At 39.5% G+C, this 21,345-nt stretch overlaps 1 protein-coding gene across 2 annotated transcripts in view; it reads right to left on the bottom strand.

The window, feature by feature from the left end:
- The window catches only part of G3BP2 (G3BP stress granule assembly factor 2), a 78,660-nt gene that overhangs the window by 22,707 nt on the left and 34,608 nt on the right, over positions 1 to 21,345 (bottom strand). The window contains exon 1 of one of the 2 annotated variants that reach the window (XM_060012362.1): positions 9,758 to 9,963. The exons of the other annotated variant lie outside the window; for it this stretch is intronic. The gene's annotated coding sequence lies outside the window, so the exon portion shown is untranslated. Of the gene's footprint in view, positions 1 to 9,757; positions 9,964 to 21,345 lie in introns of those variants that run through there. 2 annotated transcript variants of the gene reach the window in all.

Here is a 21,345-nt window from a genome sequence, read left to right as displayed (position 1 = left end):
TTACCAACTGTCACCGTCTTTTCTGAACCTCTTTATGTCCATTAAGAGGGGAACGGAGGAGAGGAAAAAGTAACACTATGAACACAAATCCAAGATAGCAAAGAAAGTCACAGTGTGCTTTATATCCTACAACATGCTCAAGTTTCCTCAATTTCAAGATATCCTTTAAAAAAGTTATCACCCTCTTTCTCTTTTCTCCTTGACCAAAGCTTCAGTTTTTAGGAAAACACTTAGGGTTTTTGTTTGTTCTTTAGTTAAAAATCACTAATATAATGGGGCTCCCCCCAAAACAAACAATCTCAGGCTACATGAATATGAATGTAATGTCTAAAATGGACTGACAGTTCTGTTCTAATATGCATAAATTAAATACTCGTTCAACAGTGAATGGAAACTACAGGAAGGTAGATTTAGCTTCAATATAATGCAAGAATAACCAGAACAGAGCTACTTCATGAATAGCCAATCATTGCAGGTATTTATTCCAGAGACTAAACAATTTAGCAGAAATGTAGTAAAATAATATGTCCAAAAAATGCATTCATTTGGGCCCAGCTAAAATACTGTTCTCCTGAAAATCTTTCCTGATTTCCGAATAGAATACAATTGTCTTTCCCCTGAATTCTCAAAGTACTTTGGGCCTTTGTCATGGCACTTTATTAATCATATTCTGGGGACTTCCCTGGTAGAGCAGTGGTTAAGAATCTGTCTGCCAATGCAGGGGACAGGGGTTTGATCCCTGGGCCGGGAAGATCACACATTCCGCAGAGCAACTAAGCCTGTGCGCCGCAGCAAATACTGAGCCCGCCTTCCTAGAGCCCGTGCTCTGCAACAAGATGCCCGTGCACTCCAACAAAGACCCAATGCAGCCAAAAGTTAAAATTAAAAAAAAAAATCATATTCTCACCTAAATTACTAACTGTGCATCTTAGTCTTCCCCTTCTCTACTCCTCTCTCAAATATTATAATCTAAGTTCTCCCTTAAATGTAATTCTCTGAAAAGTCACAATTCCCAAAAATCCAATGACCTCAGTCTTCTACCTGTCTACACTATCACTGTTGCTCACCTCCTCCTATGTTTCTAGATTTCTACCATGAGGCAACTTTCCTTCTCATCAAAATGCAAAAGTCCTCAAGGTCTGTCTTCTAATGTGGCAATTTCAGATTGTCAAATGGCTTCAGCTCTCAGATATACCTAAATTTATATGTAGTCTCTGCCATGAACTCAAATTTGACATTTTTAACCCCTTGCTGAATACCCACGTATGAACTCATAGGTAACCCAATATATGCACCCTCCCCTATAAAGAGAAAGCAGTTTCCTTATTTCTGCTAATGGTGCCACCATCTTGTTTGCAAGCTTAGTTCTAAGTGACTTTCCCTCTTTAAGCTTCAAACTGCAAAATCTAGACAACTCGAAAATTTCTTGGAATTTGTCCTATCCTGTCTGTTCCCATTGAATTCAGACCCTTTCAGTTCTTCCTCAAAAGTCTTCCAAACTTCTGTATCATGTGTAGCATACACTGTATCCAGTAAAATCCAAACACCTGCATTCAGTTTGAAGTATAAGGCCTTCCACTGAAATCCAGTCTGACACACAAGGCCCTAACCAACGTTTCAAATTTATCTTTCATTACGCTTCTCACCTCTCTAAACAAATTCTACGCTCTAAGAATATTATACCACTTACCATCATTACTCTAGGCCATTGTCTTACTTCATTCAACACAGGCTGGGTAAATAGGTGGGATAACACAAATTCATTCAAGATTTACTGAATACCTTCTATATATATGCCAGATTCTATGCATGGAAAAACAAAGGTGAACATGTCAGACTTGATCTGCTGCTTGGGAGACAGAATTCCTAAACACAATTATCTAATATGATAAATGCTACAGCCCTACCACAAAGAATGTACCACTTGCACTGCAACAGGAGTAGAAATCTGACATGTAGAAAATGAGGAAGTGAGTATTTCAAGCCAGAGCTAAAAGAGAAAAGAATTTTTAGGAGATGACTGTCTCCTCAAAACCACAAATTGCTCCTTCATGCACTTTTCAAAAGCCTACTCAAGATCCTATTCCAACCCTACCTGGCTTTCTTAGCTAGGTCCCTCAGGCTGGATTAATCATTTCTTCTCTCAGTACTACATATATCTTCTTTGGCTCTTTTATTAACACATTTAGTCCTAGTAATATGTGTGCCTGTGCATAGGCACAACCCTCTCCTGTTTGGAAGTCTCCTTTAAGTTAATGTTGAGCATAAGCCTAGCAGTGTTATGCTTCCAGGAGATGCTCAAGAGATGGTCTTTGCAGCATCTACCATTACTTTGTACATAAAAGGATTAAAAAATTTGTTGAACAAATCTGTGATGCTAAAGACCTCTTAAGGGAAGTCCCTGATGATCCAGTGATTAGGACTCTGCACTTCCACTACAGGGGGGCACGGGTTCGATCCCTGGTTGGGAAACTAAGATCCAGCATTCCATGTGGTGGAGCCATTAAAAAAAAAAAAAAAGACCTCTTAAGAGAAGTAGCCTACCAAACTACAAAGGTATTTCAATAGTTAATGAATAAACCTCCTACAAAAGATGTAATGTACAACATGATAAAATATAATTAACACTGCTGTATGTTACATATGTAAAGTTGTTAAGAAAGTAAATCCAAAGAGTTCTCATCACAAAAATTTTTTCTATTTCTTTAATTTTGTATCTGAGAGGATGGTGTTCAAAACTTATGCGATAATCATTTCACGATGTATGTCAAATCATCATGCTGTACACAAACTTATATAGTGCTATGTCAATTTTATCTCAATAAAACTGAAAGGGAAAGAAAGCTTATATGGGGGAATGCTAATGAATAAAAAAATCATTAATCATGTAATTCCAAAATATTTTTAAAGTCAGTCTTCTATACTCTAGTTCTTATTTATATGTAAATGTATATACGTGTACACATTCATTTACGTGTACACATACTACTACTGCAATATGAAGTTAAGAGTTTTGAGATTAACTAAAGGTCCAAACAAAACAAGTAAAGCAGCTTTAGCACAAGTAATTCTAAGAACTTTTAGAGATAAATCTAAAAAATTTAGCATTACAGTAGACCCACACAATATAGTCAATTTATTTTCAAAGGTACCAAAGTAATTCTCTTTTCAACAAAACGATTTTGGAACAACTTGATGTCTACATGTTAAAACAAAAGGAAGTTTGACTCATACTTTGTACCATGTACAAAAATTACCCTGAAATGGACCACGGACCTACATGTAAAACCTAACTCTAGGCTTCTAGGAAAAAGGACAGGAAAAAATCTTAATAACCTTAGGTTAAGTAAAGATTTTAGATAAGACACAAAAAGAAAAAATTTTAGAAAACTGACAAATTGGGCTTACATCAAATGTAAAACGTCTGTTCAAAGTCATCAAGAAAATGAAAAGACAAGCCACAGTATGAAAGAAAATATTTGTAGAATACATATCTAATAAAGGATTTATTCCCAGAAGACAAGCCTCTCCTAACTTAATAATAAGAAATCCAATTTTAAATGGGCAAAAGATCTGAATATACAGTCCACATCAAGATATACAGATGGCAAATAAACATGAAATCAATAATCATTCAAAATTACAAATTAAAACCATGATGACATACCACTAAATACCTTTAATGGCTAGCATTAAAATCTAAAAATAGTAAGTGCCTGCAAGGATGGGAAAAGTTGGCAGGAACAAAGAAATGGTATAGTCACCTTGGAAAACAGTATGGCAGTTTCTCACAAAATCAAACGTACATGTCTCATATTACCCAGCAATCCCACTCCTACACATTTATCCAAAAGACATGAAGTACATGTCCACACAGAGACCTGTATGTTGTTTGCAGCAGCTTTATTAATAAACACTCAAAACCTGGAAACAACAAAATGACCATTAGCCAAGTGAATGAACAAACTGTGGTAAATCCAAATAATCAAATACTTGGCAATAAAAAGAACTTATTGATATATGCAACAACATGAATGAGTTTCCAAAATATTACCTAAAGATAAAGTTAATGCTATATGATTCTACTGATATGTCAGTCTACAAAAATGAAAATTATAGGGCTAAATCAGATCAGGGGCTAGAGACAGAAGGGAAAGAAATATACCTTGATTGTAGTGGTGGTTTCATGACTGTGTATGTCTATCCAAAATCATACAACTGAACACATGAAAAGACCAGTTTTTACTGATTGTAACTTATTCCTCAATTTAAAAAATTTAGCAATACAATTATGCTTTATATTAATCATTTCACAAACATTTATGGAGAATCTACCACATACCAAGCACTTATTTGTAAGGTAACCCTGAAATTGACAATATCCAACAGTTCAAAAAACGCAGTTTATTCAGTCTTTCATCTATTATATTAACAAAAATGAAAATGACTGATAATATCAAGTACTGTTAAAGGGGTGGGGGAAAAAGGCTCTTTCAAATACAGTGTTGGTGGAAATATAGTTACAACCTTTTGGAGATGTAATTTTGCAGTTTTAATAAAATTAATTTAAAATGAATACATATAACCAGTAATCCCACTTCTAAGACACACTACAAAGAAATACATGCACAATTGCACAAAGATAATAGGAAAGTTATAAAAATAGACAAAAAGTACTCTCCACAAAAGTTAATAACCAAATTGTAGAATGCTACAAATCCCATCTTTGGAAAAAAGGCTTGATACAAAAAGAAATATACAAGATAATATGTGTTGTGGGTCTAGGGAAAAAAAAACACTACATACCAATTCAGACCACCACTGGTAAACTATTTACTATACTGTCTGAATACTACAAAGAGTATATATGTACTTTGTGATTTTAAAAAACACTTTAAATTTTTCATTTACTTTCTGATAACCATCTAACAGATACATGTTATTAGTCAGAAAACATGGCTCTAGAATAAAGGTCGAAAGTGTGAAAATTCATTTAGCACTACAAGCAAAGCAAAAAAGTAATCTGACATTATGCCTACAACATTAGTGACAATTTATGGTTAAAGTCTGAGTGTGCTTAAATACTACCAACTAATTGAAAATAAAATTGAGGAGGTGGAGATGGGAGGAACAGTGATAAAGATACCATGCTGGAATTTAAAATCAGCAGCTACACAGAGAAACAAAAACTTACTGCCTAGATCCTAAGGTGCACTCTCAAATTTTGTTGTTTCCAAGAGGTAATTTAAAAAACATTTGATATGCTTACCTGATATAGCACTATTTTTTTCTGATAACCTAATATTAAATTAACGGTCTTAAAAACAAAAAAGTAACGGTCTTACAAACAAAAATACAATACACTGAACCCCAACTGTGAAACATCAGTTCATATGCAATCATTAAAATACTGTCAAAGACTATAAAACCATAGAAAAAAAGCAGTATAAAATTTGCAACTAAGATATGATTTCAATAATATGAAGGCAATGTTTGCACTTGAACAAGAAAATGAAATTAATTCCTTAGATCTACTACTGCAAAATAATTATCAGAGCAGATTACAATACAAAAGAGAAGGTTATCCAAGTGAAGTAATTTTGTATTCCGTTAATTCTTTTTAATCTTAGGAATCTCTGAAATGGCACCTCCATTCTATATTAAGAAATAAAATAGATATATCTACATAGGATCATAAACTCTAGTTATACTAAACTGTTAACCCTAAACACCTGGCTGCAACCACCACCACTATATATAAGCATCAAAATGCACAATCAAAAATTTACTCTTTGAGGAGCCTGGAATGTTCTGACCGACATCTATAACGAGTGATGAGAACTGCAGTATCTTTGTCTCAAGCACCTGGGGGGGAGGTGAGTAGGATTTCACTTATTGCAAATTACTTACATGAAATTTCATGTCACAATTTGGTGGCTATTTTAATAACTGGAAAAAAAACGTGCAAAATGAAAACTGCTGAGAAGTTGAGACACCATGTTGTCTTAAAAAAAAAAAGTCAAGAAACCAAAAGAAAATGACAGTTTGAAAAACAGAAAAAAGTCTACAAAAAATTTTTTCAGTACTGTACAGTTAGATGTAGTACTTTATCTTGCTTTCTATAAAAAGAGTAAGATCCTAGTAACAGGATGCAGTTATCTTACCAGAAACTATGTTACCAAAGGCTATGTCTATGCTAGGACACAACTTGTCTCTACTATTGGATACTTACCCACCCCTTTCTCTCTAGAGCCCCTCACTCATGGCTGGTCTCACACTAGTCAGGCCCAGGCCCATTCTCACTGAACCATGGACTGTAAGATCCATTTCTGACAGCTAACCTCATATTAAAATTGAAACCTTTGGAAATTCCAGATGGTCTTTGTTTAGAATGACTTTACCAATTGAAAGAGCAATGCAGGGCTTCCCTGGTGGCACAGTGGTTAAGAATCTGCCTATTGGGACCTCCCCGGAGGTCCAGTGGTTAAGACTTTGCCTTCCAATGCAGGAGGCCTGGGTTAGATTCCTGGTCGGGGAACTAAGATCCCACATGCCATGGGGTGCAGCCAAAAACTAAAAAAAAAAAAAAAAAAGAATCCACCTGCCAATGCAGAGGACACGGGTTCGAGCCCTGGTCCGGGAAGATCCCACATGCCGCAGAGCAACTAAGCCCGTGCACCTAGAGCCCGTGCTCTGCAGCAAGAGAAGCCACCGCAAGGAGAAGCCCGCGCACCGCAACGAAGAGTAAGCCCCACTCACCACAACTAGAGAAAGGCCGCGCACAGCAACGAAGACCCAATGCAGCCAAAAATAAATTTTTTTAAAAAGAGCAATGTGTATCTATTTAGAAGAGCAACCTTCAATTTGTTGTGGCACACCGCAGAATGAAAGCATCACAAACAAGATCTAAGCACCAGTCACAGAAATAAAAGGTAGCTGTGGATTTTTTCTCTCCTCAGGCCCCAAAGGTAAGGAGGCAAGTTTTGAAGTTCAGAAGCTATTAAAAATGACCAAGCATTAAAGAAATGGAAACGCAGCCCCACAAAAATTAAAGCGTGTATTTATATTATGCTTTAAGGTTTAACAAGTAACTACACATTCCTTTACCTCCGTGAAATAGATACAATATTAGCTTCATTTACAGAAAAGGAAACCGTGATGTTTTCAGAGCCTAAGGAAAGGAGTTCAAGGTCCCTCAGGTATAGTTATGAGAGAGAGGATTTGAAATCATGTCTCCTCCCTTTAGTGATGTTTTCATTACACCTGCTTAACAACCACTGCTTATGAAGAACCATCAGGGATGCAAGAATATAAAAAAAATTTAAAGTCTAACTTAGCTTATTTGATACTGTAGGGAGGAGCCAAAAGGCAGAAAACAGTAACATAACAGGAAATCCAAAACAGTCATCCTAGCATACTACAATACTGTATCAACATAGGGTAAAATATCTGGAAATTAAGTTAAAAGTACGCTGAGAAACAGCAGTCAAGAAACTGATTCTATTGTTTCTGAAGCCAGTCCAGAGTTTTGGGAGATAGAACTTGTTTGTTCTGTCAGCCCTTAAATGTTTCCCAGTGGAGAGTTAAGTCAAGTTTGTCAATTAAATTCTACTGAATTTAAGTTCAGAAACAACCTAATTCGTAACTATCAAAACCAGCCTTGAAAAGGGGTCATTCCTCATCTCCATACGCACTCGTATAAAATATGTGGGAAAGTCTTATTTAAAGCAACCTAGAAAATCCTGATAACAGGCAAACAGCAATAATTCTTCAGGACAAGGAAACTGTTAACCTAAAGACACTATGGGTATTTATAGATTTTCAGTAACTGATACGGAGATTTTCATTTTTGATCTCTCATAAATGGAATATGGATAATAAATATATTCTACTACCAAGAGTGCCAATCCTATTCAAACTCAAGAGCTGTCTGCTAACAACTCAACTGCTCACCTGCTAACTAAACACTCACTCAATACGAGTATCAAATTATTAAAGACTTATTTTCTTCTCCTTCCAGTTTTGATCCCCATCCACCCCACAAGCATTCTGGTTCTTTCCTCTTGCTGCTTGTTCACCACTGACAAACATTTCCACCCCTGAATATTCGGCAACCTGAACCATAACAGTTCTTAAATAGTAAACAATCCATTTGAGGTCCTTATCCTCCCTATAATTCGTGGACAACCTTTCAGAATTAAACAGCCTCTAGTGATTAAATCATAACACAAGGATACACATGAATAATCCTAAATATTTAAGAAAATAGGAAGATTAAGAAACAACACATAATTCAGTACTAAGAATTTGAAACTAATCATACCGTCTATTTTTTGAGATCAGGATTTTGGACATCAAAAGGACCACTGGATACTAATAGGGTCAACTGTTTAGAAACTGTCCACATGCCTAAGGCTATATATTAACTGCCAAATATGGAGCCGGACAAGGAATTCCCATCTTCTTCCCCTGTAGCATACGGGGTCGCCTAACTGCAGTTAATGATTCACAGATCCAGGTACATGCAATGCTAACATTTGGAAAACTAGCACCAGGTGTTAAAACCAGTATTTCAAACACAAGTTATTATCACAACAATCATGGGGGGGGGGGGAAGGGCACAACTTTGCTATTATTCCAGCTTCGGTGCACGTGGGTTCTGTGGGTTTTTGCTGGTGCTTGATTTTTAAAACAGCAAAGGTACTGCCCCTCCAAAAAAAAAAAAAAAAAAAAAAAACTGTTAAGAAAGTAGGCATACATTGGAGGGAAAAAATTGATCTATGCGGAAAATTGTAGATGCATATCTATACTCGCCCCAAAGCGGCACAGGGCCATCTTAAGAAATCTGCCTTTGGAGAGGTAGGTAAAATTCGATCAGATTCAACTAACAATATTAACACAACATACGGATGCTATGTTCCTCTCCTTGACTATCCTTCCCACCCTCCCCAAGAAGACATGGGGGAAGAGGAAGAAACCCATTCCTCAAAGCACTCAAAGATCTCTTCTATTCCTGGGTCAGCAAGAGATCGCCTACATAAAAAGGGCACGGAGAAGGCGTACGTTATATACAGCCCGGGTTTCCCAGCTCCTTCGGGATAAACCCGCGGGGGGAGGGTCAAGGACCGCTGAACACCAGGTACTGGGTAAGCAAAGCGAAGGCTGCCTTCAGAGCCGGATTCTGTTTCCGTGCACCGAAATGGTGCCCGGAGGCCGCTACTTTCGCATCTGCGTCGCTTCTGCCTCCGCCGATACAGCCTCTTTTCCCCTCCCCCACGGGCGGGGCGGCGGCGGCCTCCCCACTGCCAAGGAACCGGGAATGAGAGCCGCAAGAGTCTGGGACCGAGGCTGGTGGGCTCCGCACCCGAAACATCCTATCGGGCAAGCCCACTCCCCCACGTCCCGTCCGAAGCCTCCATCAGCGCGCCTTTGGGAGCAACTGCGTCCCCTTTCCTAGCTCGCCACCTCATCTCCAACAAACACCGGCCCCACCTGTGCCCTCGGAGCCCTCCGTCCGCACGACGCGCGCCGGTCACCTCCCCCCCCACGGCCTCCCATCCCTCACCTGAGAAAAAGCTCGGCTTCTCTCTCGCACACACAGCAGCGTAGGCAGCCGGCAAGAACAATGTCTCTCTCTGCAGCTACACCTCCGACACCGGAGCTCATTCACTGGACGGTTGCCTCGAGCCGCGGCGCGCGACTGGAATGTCCCCTTCCGACCACCAGACCGACCGCCCTTCCCGGCCCCCATACACACCTCCAACCAACAGCTGCGGCGGGTACGTCGCGCGGAGGTCAGCGGGAAAGTCGCCGAGGACCGGCTGCAGCAGATTCTTGTCACTCGCCGCCCTCTCCCTCCTCCGACAAACCTCAGACCTCGGAACCGGAGAGGCACGAGCTGCTTCCCCTTACAACCACCTCTTCCCGGGCGCCAAGCACTGCGGCGAACGACAAGGAACACGGACGTCCCGCCCCCTTTGCCACCGCCCCCTCTTATTGTTTTACCCCTGCCGAAAGGGCTGGGGGACCCCCCAGCACGGCTTCAGCCAATCACGCATCTCCTCCAAGAGCTGGACCCAACCTTCTCGCGTCTCACTGCGGAGCACGCGCAGAACGCCGCCGCGCTCACGTACTCTCGCGCCCGGAAAGCCGGGGAACCGGAACCGGCGTGAAGCCGGGGCGAGAGTCCGCTGATTTGACGTCACAAGAAGGCTGCCTTTCTCCTGCCCCAAGGATCCGGCCTCTTCGCCCTTCGAGAGCGCACCCTAACAGGAGCCGGGTCGCTGCAGCGCTGTGCCTTCTGCGTTGTCTTTTGGGGACTGATTTTTCTGGTCCTTTTATGTTATTAAGAGGAAGGGAATTTTAGTGATTTTTTTTCTCTCTGAACTAGGTGTCTGCAGGTTGCTGCTCTAGACGAGAGTAAAAATGCAGCCATTGGTTTCAGCTGCTTGCACCCTAAACTCAGCCTAGGAAATGGAGGTTTTTAAGCTCCACCGAGAAGTTCAAAATCGTTCAACGCTATATTATGGGGCCTACTGGGTGCTAAGTACTGGGATGTAGAAAAATAGGACGTGGTCTCCACAGACAGAAAAAACAGTTCTGTTTCTTTGTGTGTTGTTTAGCGTTAGGCGTTGCTAAATACATACTAAGCATTTTACATGCTAAAGCAGCTAAAAGCTGAAATCCCAGGAGATATCAGGATTACAGACCTGTCCTAGATCTAGGCCCAGACTTGGCCGCAGGGGCATAGCTGGGAAAACACTAGACACTGACTCTCATGACCTTGATTCATGGAAAAAGCCACATCTTCTTACAGTCAAGGAAGCCACTTTGCACCTTAGTTCTGGCAGTGTTTCTCAGAGACTATCAAGACAGCTGAGGAATTTTGGAAGGAAGGGCTGAGGAAATGGTGAAAGGAATAAAAGGCAATTAGGAAAGGAAATGCCCACAGAAGAAACAAAACTCAGGCATATACATTTCACCAGTTTTCTTAACAATTCTTTCAGAGTAACTAACTTTAAAGTATTTTTCACGTGTGAAAACTGAGGTTTACGGGGCAGTGCAACATTTGAACCTCCAAAATCTACACTACTATTAACTTATGCTGGTTAATCACGTTGTTATATACAAAATATATGGGCAGACTATCACTCTTATGAAATGAACTTTGACATGTTTTTCTTTAAAGTATCATAGTACATTACAGGAAAACTGCCCTTCAAATCTAATACTTATGTGCCAGCCACTCATCTGTTTTAATTGTTTAATCCTCACAATAACCCTATAAAGTAGTTACGATTTTTATGCTAATTTTACACAGGAGGAAACTAAGGCTTAGAGAGGTCGAGTTAACTTGCCCAAGGTCACACAGCTACTACTCCGTTGGAGCTGGGATTCAAACACAAGCAGTCTGCCTTTACAATCCATGCTATGGAATACTCTCCTTGTATTAATTGGCACAACTTACTTATCTCTTCTGTTGATTGACATTTCTACTGTTTCCACTGTGAAGCTCTTATGCACAATGCTGTTATTCCTCACCAAGTACAAAAATTTCTCTGGAGCAGTGATTCTCATAAATTAACATGCATCAGAATCACCAGGAGAGCTTGTTAAAACACAATGCTGGGCCCCCTTCCAGGGTTTCTGATTCAGCAAGTCTATGTTGAGGCCTGAGAATTCGCATTTCTAACAAGTTCCCAGATGCTGCTGCTACTGCTGCTCTAGGAACGACACTTTAAAAACCACTGATCTACACCATGGTTGGCAAACTTATACTGTTAGGGACAGACAATAAATATTTTAGGACTTGAGAGCCATAAATGGTCTTTGTAACATATCCAACCCACGCATTCCCGTTTTTAAATCCTTCAAAAATGTATTAATAAAAGAAATATTCTTAGCTCTGGAGCTATATAAAAACAGGCCTCAGACAACCCTTGTCCGAGGGTACATATCAATAGGTGGAGTTATTGGGAAAAACGACTTCATTATCTTCAATTTTATTAAAATACCCAAAACTGTTTTCCTAAGTAGTTATTTTTACTTCCTAAATGTCTCTTAAGTCCGTGCCCTCTGAATACTTCTCCATACGTATAGCTCTGCCCAGGTTCAGGACCGTTTTATCTTTCCAGAATGACTGCAATAACCTAAGGAATCTTCCAGCCATACGAATATAACCTCCATTAAATACGCCCTCCCGGGACAGACAATAAGGCAGGGAGAGAAGTAGGAATGTATTCATTCAGTGGCTCAAGCCAAACACTGTTAAGTCACCCTTGACTCTGTCTCACACCACACAGCAAATCACCAGTAAATTTCTGTTCCCTCTACCTTCAACATTTATTCTAGATTAAACACTTAGCACTATTACTGTTATTATTATTATTATTATTCTCACAGCAACCAGATCCTTTATAGCTATAAATCAGATGACATTCTCAAGACCCTCCAAAGGCAACACAATAAAATCCCAAGTCCTTACCATGCAAGGCATCCCATCCCTAATTTAGTTCTTACCATTACTTCTTTTCTTACTACTTTTTCTCTTATACACCTCAGCCCTTCCTTTGACATTTCACATCCCCACCCCAATGTGTGTCTTAGATGTGAATCTTTATCAAAAGTTTGTGAAAAATCAAAATAAACTTCATCTACTGATTTCCCCAAGTACTCATACTGAAATATCTCACTCAGGCATTCTAAAGGTGAGTTAGGCATGATTTTACCTTACACAAACTACCCTTCAAAGAATTTCAGTTAACCTTATCTGCTTAAATAGTCTACTAGCTTGTCTAAGCTGTATTCTGTGGTTATTTTGTAATCTCCCTATATTTCCTAGGTTCTCTTCTAGGTTGTTTTTTATAAATAGTGTAACTCAAATGGTAACCTACAGGTCGTCTGGCAGAGTGTCTACTCAATAATAGCTTCCAGGGCTTCCCTGGTGGCGCAGTGGTTGAGAATCTGCCTGCCAATACCCTTCAAAGAATTTCAGTTAACCTTATCTGCTTAAATAGTCTACTAGCTTGTCTAAGCTGTATTCTGTGGTTATTTTGTAATCTCCCTATATTTCCTAGGTTCTCTTCTAGGTTGTTTTTTATAAATAGTGTAACTCAAATGGTAACCTACAGGTCGTCTGGCAGAGTGTCTACTCAATAATAGCTTCCAGGGCTTCCCTGGTGGCGCAGTGGTTGAGAATCTGCCTGCCAATGCAGGGGACACGGGTTCGAGCCCTGGTCTGGGAAGATCCCACATGCCGCGGAGCAACTAGGCCCATGAGCCACAACTACTGAGCCTGCGCGTCTGGAGCCTGTGCTCCGCAACACGAGAGGCCGCGACAGTGAGAGGCCCATGCACCGCGATGAAGAGTGGCCCCCGCTTGCTGCAACTAGAGAAAGCCCATGCACAGAAACGAAGACCCAACACAGCCAAAAATATAAATAAATAAATAAATAAATAAAATAAAATAAAATAAAAAAACTGCATCTTTAAAAAAATAAATAGGGCTTCCCTGGTGGCACAGTTGTTGAGAGTCCGCCTGCTGATGCAGGGGACACGGGTTTGTGGTTATTATGGTTACTCTGTCAGACAACTGGTAGATTGTCATGTGACCTCTATCCATAAAAAAGCATCTAGAAGAGGCTCTAGTTGCAATTTTCTTTGTACATGATATCCCTTTACCCCTAAACACTTCAGTGTGTATTTCTTAAAAGACAAGGACATTTACTTCTATATCCACAATACAATTATCAAAATCAGGAATTAACATTTTTATAGTACTATAATCTACAGACACTCAAATTTCATCAACTGTCCAACTAATATCAAAAGGAAAAAATTGTTTTCTGGTCCAGGATACAATTCAGGATTACAAATGAATCTGGTTATCATGTCACCTTAGTCTTCTGTAGTCCAAAGTTTTTTCTCAGTCTTTCTTCTTTCATGACCTTGATATTTTTAAAGAGTACAGGACAATTATTTTAAAGAATGCCCCTGAATTTGGTAACTCTGTTGTTTCCTGATATTTAGATCTAGATTATGCATTTTGGGGAAAAATACCAGAGAAGTACTGTTCTGTCCTCAGTGCATCCTATGGAGGCACATGATGTCCATGTGTCCTATTACTGGTGATGTTCCCTTCACGGTTAATGCAGTGTCTGACGGGCTTCTCCACTATACAGTTCTGTTTTTCCCTTTGTAATTAAGAAGTAATTACAGTTGTGTAGTCTGGTACTTTGAAACTGTGTACATAACCCATTTATCATGATCGTTTCACCCAGTTTTAGCAGCCATGGACGATTCTTTGGCCGAATCAGTTTTTGTTATAGTGGCTACCTAACTGTGATTTTTCTAATTCCATCATTCTTTCCACAGTTATCAGCTGCAATTCTACTATAAGGAAGACGTTTTCTCCTTTCTCATTTTTAAAAAATCTTTTATTTATATCAGTGTGAACTCATGGATTTCTACCTGATCATCCATTAATATCAACATTTATTTTCATGCTCACATTGTCCCCATTTGGCCCGTGGAAGCCCCACCAAGTTAGCTCTCATGCATTATATAATTTAATTGTGCATTATTTATTACAAATAATTGAACTAAGATATATTTTCAAACAGTGAAAAAGAACAAAAAGTGACAAGGGCCTAAGAGAAGACAGTGGCAAGTAGAAAAGAAATTTATAAGTATATAGGTGGCAAAATTGTGATGATTAGCTGGGTATGGGGAGTAAGGGAGAAGTCTAGGATAGGATGCTTTGCTGGTTTTGTCTGGGAGACAAGAGAGCCGCTGGTAATATTCACTAAGAAGGGGACTACAGAACTTTGGTATTTTTCTATCCATATGCTTGTATAAAATATCATACTAGTTACTTCATCCAATACTTTCTGATCTAATGCCACTTCAGAAAGATCTCTGACCAATGAATCTAAAGGAGCCCCAGTCACTCTCCATCTCTTACTCTGCTCTACGTCTGTTAATAGCACTTAGCACTACCTGACATTACATTTATCCTTTGATGGGTTTGTTTGTTTATTTATTTATTTATTGTTGCGGCATGCGGACTTCTTAGTTGCGGCCTGCAGACTCTGAGTTGTGGCATGCATGTAGGATCTAGTTCCCCGACCAGGGATTGAATCTGGGCCCCCTGCATTGGGAGATTGGAGTCTTACCCACTGGACCACCAGGGAAATCCCATGATGGGTTTTTTTAAACTGTTGGCCTCTCCAGTAAACCAAGTTCCATAAGAGCTCAGATTTTGTCTGTTTTGTTCAATGCTGTATCTCTGCCATAAAGAAGACAATCAAAATCAATTAGTGAATAAATAAGTGTGTGTGTGTGTGTGTGTGTGTGTGTGTGTGTGTGTTTAGGGGGCAGAGAGAGAGAGATATGATCATAATTAAACATTGCTTTGCAGGATACGACTTTTTTTTCTCTTAAAAAACAGACATCATTTTATGTTAGTACATAGTAGGTCTACTTAATGTTTTTTCCAATGGTTACACAGGTGGGGAATGACATCCTAAGCTTAGAGGCAATATACTAAATTATAAAGAAAGTTATGAGAATGTAATCAAAATAAATACAAGCTATGTAATTGCACATTTCTGCCACAAATTTGAATCAAAGGACTAGCAAACCTTGGTAAGAAATCAGTATGAGGGCTTCCCTGGTGGCGCAGTGGTTGAGAGTCTGCCTGCCGATGCAGGGGACATGGGTTCGTGCCCCGGTCCGGGAAGATCCCACGTGCTGCGGAGCGGCTGGGCTCGTGAGCCATGGCCGCTGGGCCTGCGCGTCCGGAGCCTGTGCTCCGCAACGGGAGAGGCCGCAACAGTGAGAGGCCCGCATACCGCAAAAAAAAAAAGAAATCAGTATGAAAACGTAATCAATAAACATGCAAAGTATGTCCCATCTATAGAAAAAAGGACATAGCATTAAACATATACGAAGAGCTGTTAAACGGAAACAATGGCAAGCCATATACAAACTGGCAAATATTTTAAAATGAAAACATCCAATATGCAAAAAAAAAAAAGCTCCTTTGTAGACTTCTGTTGCAAGTAAACATTAATTCATCCTTTTAAAAAAGCAATTTGGCAAGATATATCAAAAGCTTTAAAATGCTTGTGCTTTTTGAGTCAATAATTCTACTTCTGGGCATTTATCCCTCTTAAGATATGCCCAAGAAATTCACTGTGATGTTATTTATTTATTATCATTTAAAAACTGGAGGCATCTTAAATATCTAATAATAGTGAATGGTTAAATAAACTATGACACATATACATCAAAAGTTATAGATTTAAATATTTAAGAATATATTTTTACGTTACATATTTATACTTCAATCTTAAATATGTTTATGAATCAATCTTAAGTTAAAAATAGGGTTGATAGTTTTTTTTACAAAAAAGAAAAGGAAAAGAATCAGATCCAATCACCATTAGCAGATGAATTTTTAAAAAGAAAATCATTAGAAATATGTTAACTGATTCCTGATTATTATTATAGATTTCAGCATAAAATACTTCTCTGACATTCTACTTTAAAAGGCTTTTCCTCTAGACCCTCTCATTTGACCATTTTTAACCTTACTGGATCTTAAAGGATCAACCAATACCATTACCACCATTTTGCTGATGATGTAGGTGTTTAAGGGGTGACTTTACATGCATGTTTAAGGGCTATGCGTTCTATATAAGTAAGGTAGGACTCAAAACTATGAAGACTGGCATTGGAAGGGAGTCAAATCCAAATCCTTCAAGGATACTCATTTTTCTTAGTGTCTTTACTCATCACGATTTTAACCTTTCAAGACTTACATAACATTTAACCTTTTGAGACATGCATTACAAATGTCTTGTACCTGCTACCAATTGAGTTAGTAAGGATTATGCTGGCAGCGGTGTAGTCTGGGCTCTGCAGCCAGGCTGCCTGGATTTGCATTCCGGCTTCATCTCATCACTTATTAAATGTATTCCCTGGGTATATTTCCTAGGTATATTACTTTGGGCAGGATGCTTAACTTTTCTGTGCTTCAGTGTTTCTCATTTGTAAAATGGGGACAATAATATCTACCTTATTAGGGTACTGTAAAGATTCGATTAGTTAATAGAAGTAAAACATTTATACCATGCCTGGCACATGGTAAATGCTCAATAAACAACAGCACTTCATGTTTGGTGCTTGAAAAGGTACATGCACCAGTTGCTTTCAGCTGATTCCTTTTTCACTAACTGCTTGCTGCTTTGCTTGGAAGTGACAACTTACAGTTGTACATAGCATTTTTTAGTTTTCAGAACACTTTCAAACACATTATCTCATTTCACTTTCACAAGCAATTCACAAAGTAGGTAAGCTGCACAAGGCTAAAAGTGGCCAATTTAGAAAGAGACCCCAGAGTCCCCCGTGGCTCGTGCCGCTATACCATATCCCACCACTAAATGATGAACCTCCTTAGCCTTAGAGCAAATATTCCTAATTGAAAACCTGTTACTCAAGAATTTCAGGGCTGTCTTGGTACAGCTGGATCTTTACAAAGCTTTTTTTTTTTTTTTTTTTTTTGGTACACGGACCGCTCACTGTTGTGGCCTGTGGGATCTTCCCGGACCGGGGCACGAACCCGTGTCCCCTGCATCGGCGGGCGGACTCTCAACCACTGCGCCACCAGGGAAGCCCTACAAAGCTTTTTGATGCAAAGAGAAATCTACTCCCAGGAGTAGGATGAACCCATTCCTTTTAGAGCAGGCGGGGAGAAAGACTATAATGGCCTGAAGAAAGAATCGAATGTTCATTTCTCCTGAAATCTTTCCATCCATTATCTTTGTGAGACTGCGACAGGTAGGGTCTAAAGAGATATTCTTCCTCTTCATTTGGGCGTTTTATGTGAAAATGTCACACATCCAGAAAGGTACATAAAACAGTTGCACAGCCTGCCAATTTGTTGTTAAGTATAAAATGTAAATAAATGAATGACTGCTATGGGTGGTGGATTTTAGCAGTGTAGCTGGTTTTGATCTTATCTATTAAAGTCTTCAAGTACGGGAGATTCTAAAAGCTCCCAAGCTTGAGAGAATAAAGATTGCAAACTCTGAGATGACTTATTCAGAATTTAGAGACAAAAATCTCATCATAAATCAACACCCAAAGAATTAGGTTTGGGATTATAAGAATAGCCCACCCTGAATAATGGTTTGTAAATTCTAATGGATTCGATCTGCTGCTCAGAAAGTTATAGACAGCTAAAATCACCTCAGGCTAAGTGATCTAAGAGACAACAGTAATTCTGGCAAGTGTAACAACTAAAGATAATACAAATAAAAGAGAAGTCATCTGCCCTGAACTGCCAGGAGTCCAGAAAATGATGGCTTTGGAAAGAAGCTTCATCAACGTTTATCTTGCACTTTTCAGGGTAGACTATATTTGGCAGACATCTAGCCATCCCAGGGCTACAGCTTGTGTTTAATCCTTCAGGCCTTACAGTCTGGATATGAGATGCCTTGAGGTTATCCAATTCTCACTAAGCACTCTGACCCAGAGGAGGGGCCCTGGTCAGCTGATATTCTATTTATTGGCAAGGCACATCTCCCTCTGTGAAATGGCATTCTGGGGTCGTTAATCAGTCTCCAACGGATTAAGTTAGTGTCAACTCCTATCCCTGAACCAGATTTCCTCATGGAGGGGAGAGGACATGAGAGAGGTTGTACCATGAGAAAGCACAGCTGAGGACCAAATTCTCTGCTTAAATATAGGATGAAACACATGGGATCAAATCCCATTTTCTTCACTGACTAGTGTTGTGACACTGGTAAGGTTAGTTCATTTCTTTGACCTTTAGTTTCCTCATGGATAAACAGCCAACTTTAGGGGACTTCCTTGGTGGTCCAGTGGTTAAGACTCCATGCTTCCACTGCAGCGGGCACAGGTGCAATCCCTCCTGTATGCCGTGTGGCACAGCCAAAAACAAACAAACAAACAAACAAAAAACCTAGTCAACTTTAGAGTTGTTGGGAGGATTATTTACACTGTTTAGCACAGTGCCTGGCATGGTCTGATTCCTGTTGTAGAACTGAGGCAGACGTTCAACAACAGGGGACCCCAACACAGCACTTCATAAAGTCATAAACAGACACTTGCCCAAGACCACCCTCCATCCTTCCACTCTCCATTTCTCCTCCTGGGTCAAATACTTGGTTTGACAGTGCAAAGAAACGAGGGCAAAAGACTTTGTCTTAAGTAGACAAATTCAGGAGGAGGAAATGGATACCATACCTTGGAAAGCAATTTGTTCCACTAGTCTCTTTTAGCAACCAGGCTATGGAACTACTCACGGCAGTAAAAAACCAACTGTATGCAAAATGGAATACATTCATCAGCAGACAAAAAACTTAAAAGTGGTAGAGCAGTTGTGAAACTTCTTCTGATTGGAAAAAGGTGATCATAAAAAAATTAGGTAGCTGATACACAGTGAAAGCATTCTGGCTTTCTTCTATCTTAAACAATTGAGAGCAAAACACAGCCAATTCCTTGTGCAAAGTGTCTGCATCAGCCCTTGATTCCACCCACACATTTCTAGGTGTGACCACTTCCTTGTAGGTTCTTGACTAGCTAAACCCAGGCTTCTGGGTCCATGGCAGCAGAACATTTCTCCAAGCTTTACCTCCTTGGTAAAGCACAAAATAGGTTTATTACTAAGGCAAGAATCTTCCTCAGAATCAAGATTTGCCCTACCGTTCTGGTCAGACCATCAGCCTGGCTTTTTTTTTTTTTAATATATCTCTACCCTCCTCCTTCCGGATTGTGGCTCTGACCTATGCCTTGTTGACTCACTCTCTGGGTGAGCCCTGGCTGTGGAAATATTATACATTTCCTGGCTCGTGGCAGCTAGCTCAAAACTGACAGGAGCTCCCAGTGACATTCTCATATTTAGCTGAGCTTCAGAGATCCAAGGCCTGATCCCTAACTCAAGAGCCATGACCCCAAATTCCCACGTTCTTGGTGGTGACCCAAAAAGGGAAGGACAACTTAAACGATATTGACCACTATCAAACATTTAGAGAAGAGGTAACACCTATCCTTCTCAAACTCTTCCAGAATATGGCAGAGGGAGGAACACTCCCAAACTCATTCTACAAGGCCACCATCACCCTGATACCAAAACCAGACAAGGAGGTCACAAAGAAAGAAAACTACAGGCCAATATCACTGATGAACATAGATGCAAAAATTCTCAACAAAATACTAGCAAATAGAATCCAACAGCACATTAAAAGGATCATATGCCATGATCAAGTGGGGTGTATCCCAGGAATGCAAGAATTCTTCAATATATGCAAATCAATCAATGTGATACACCATATTAACAAATTGAAGGATATAAACCATATGATCATCTCAATAGATGCAGAAAAAGCTTTTGACAAAATTCAACAACCATTTATGATAAAAATCCTCCAGAAAGTAGGCATACAGGGAACTTACCTCAACATAGTAAAGGCCATATATGACAAACCCACAGCCAACATCGGCCTCAATGGTGAAAAACTGAAACCATTTCCACTAAGATCAGGAACAAGACAAGGTTGCCCACTCTCACCACTATTATTCAACATAGTTTTGGAAGTTTTAGCCACAGCAATCAGAGAAGAAAAAGAAATAAAAGGAATACAAATCGGAAAAGAAGAAGTAAAGCTGTCACTGTCTGCAGATGACATGATACTACATATAGAGAATCCTGAAGATGCTACCAGAGAACTACTAGAGATAATCAATGAATTTGGTAAAGTAGCAGGATACAATATTAATGTGCAGATATCTCTTGCATTCCTATACACCAATGATGAAAATTCTGAAAGAGAAATTAAGGAAATACTCCCACTTACCACTGCAACAAAAAGAATAAAATACCTAAGAGTAAACCTACCTAAGGAGACAAAAGACCTGTATGCAGAAACTATAAGACACTGATGAAAGAAATTAAATATGATACAAACAGATGGAGAGATATACCATGTTCTTGGATAGGAAGAATCAACATTGTGAAAATGACTCTACTACCCAAAGCAATCTACAGATTTAGTGCAATCCTTATCAAACTGCCAATGGCATTTTTCACAGAACTAGGACTAAAATTTTCACAATTTGTATGGAAACACAAAAGACCCTGAATAGCCAAAGCAATCTTGAGAAAGAAAAACAGAGCTGGAGGAATCAGGCTCCCTGACTTCAGACTATACTACAAAGCTACAGTCATCAATACAGTATGGTACTGGCACAAAAGCAGAAATATAGATCAATGGAACAGGCTAGAAAGCCCAGAGATAAACCCACGCACATACGGTCACC

Source organism: Delphinus delphis, chromosome 5 (genome assembly GCF_949987515.2).
Source record: "Delphinus delphis chromosome 5, mDelDel1.2, whole genome shotgun sequence".
Classification (NCBI taxonomy): domain Eukaryota; kingdom Metazoa; phylum Chordata; class Mammalia; order Artiodactyla; family Delphinidae; genus Delphinus; species Delphinus delphis.
The sequence above is the reverse complement of the archived record's forward strand: the minus strand, read 5'-3'. Positions and strand labels throughout refer to the sequence as shown.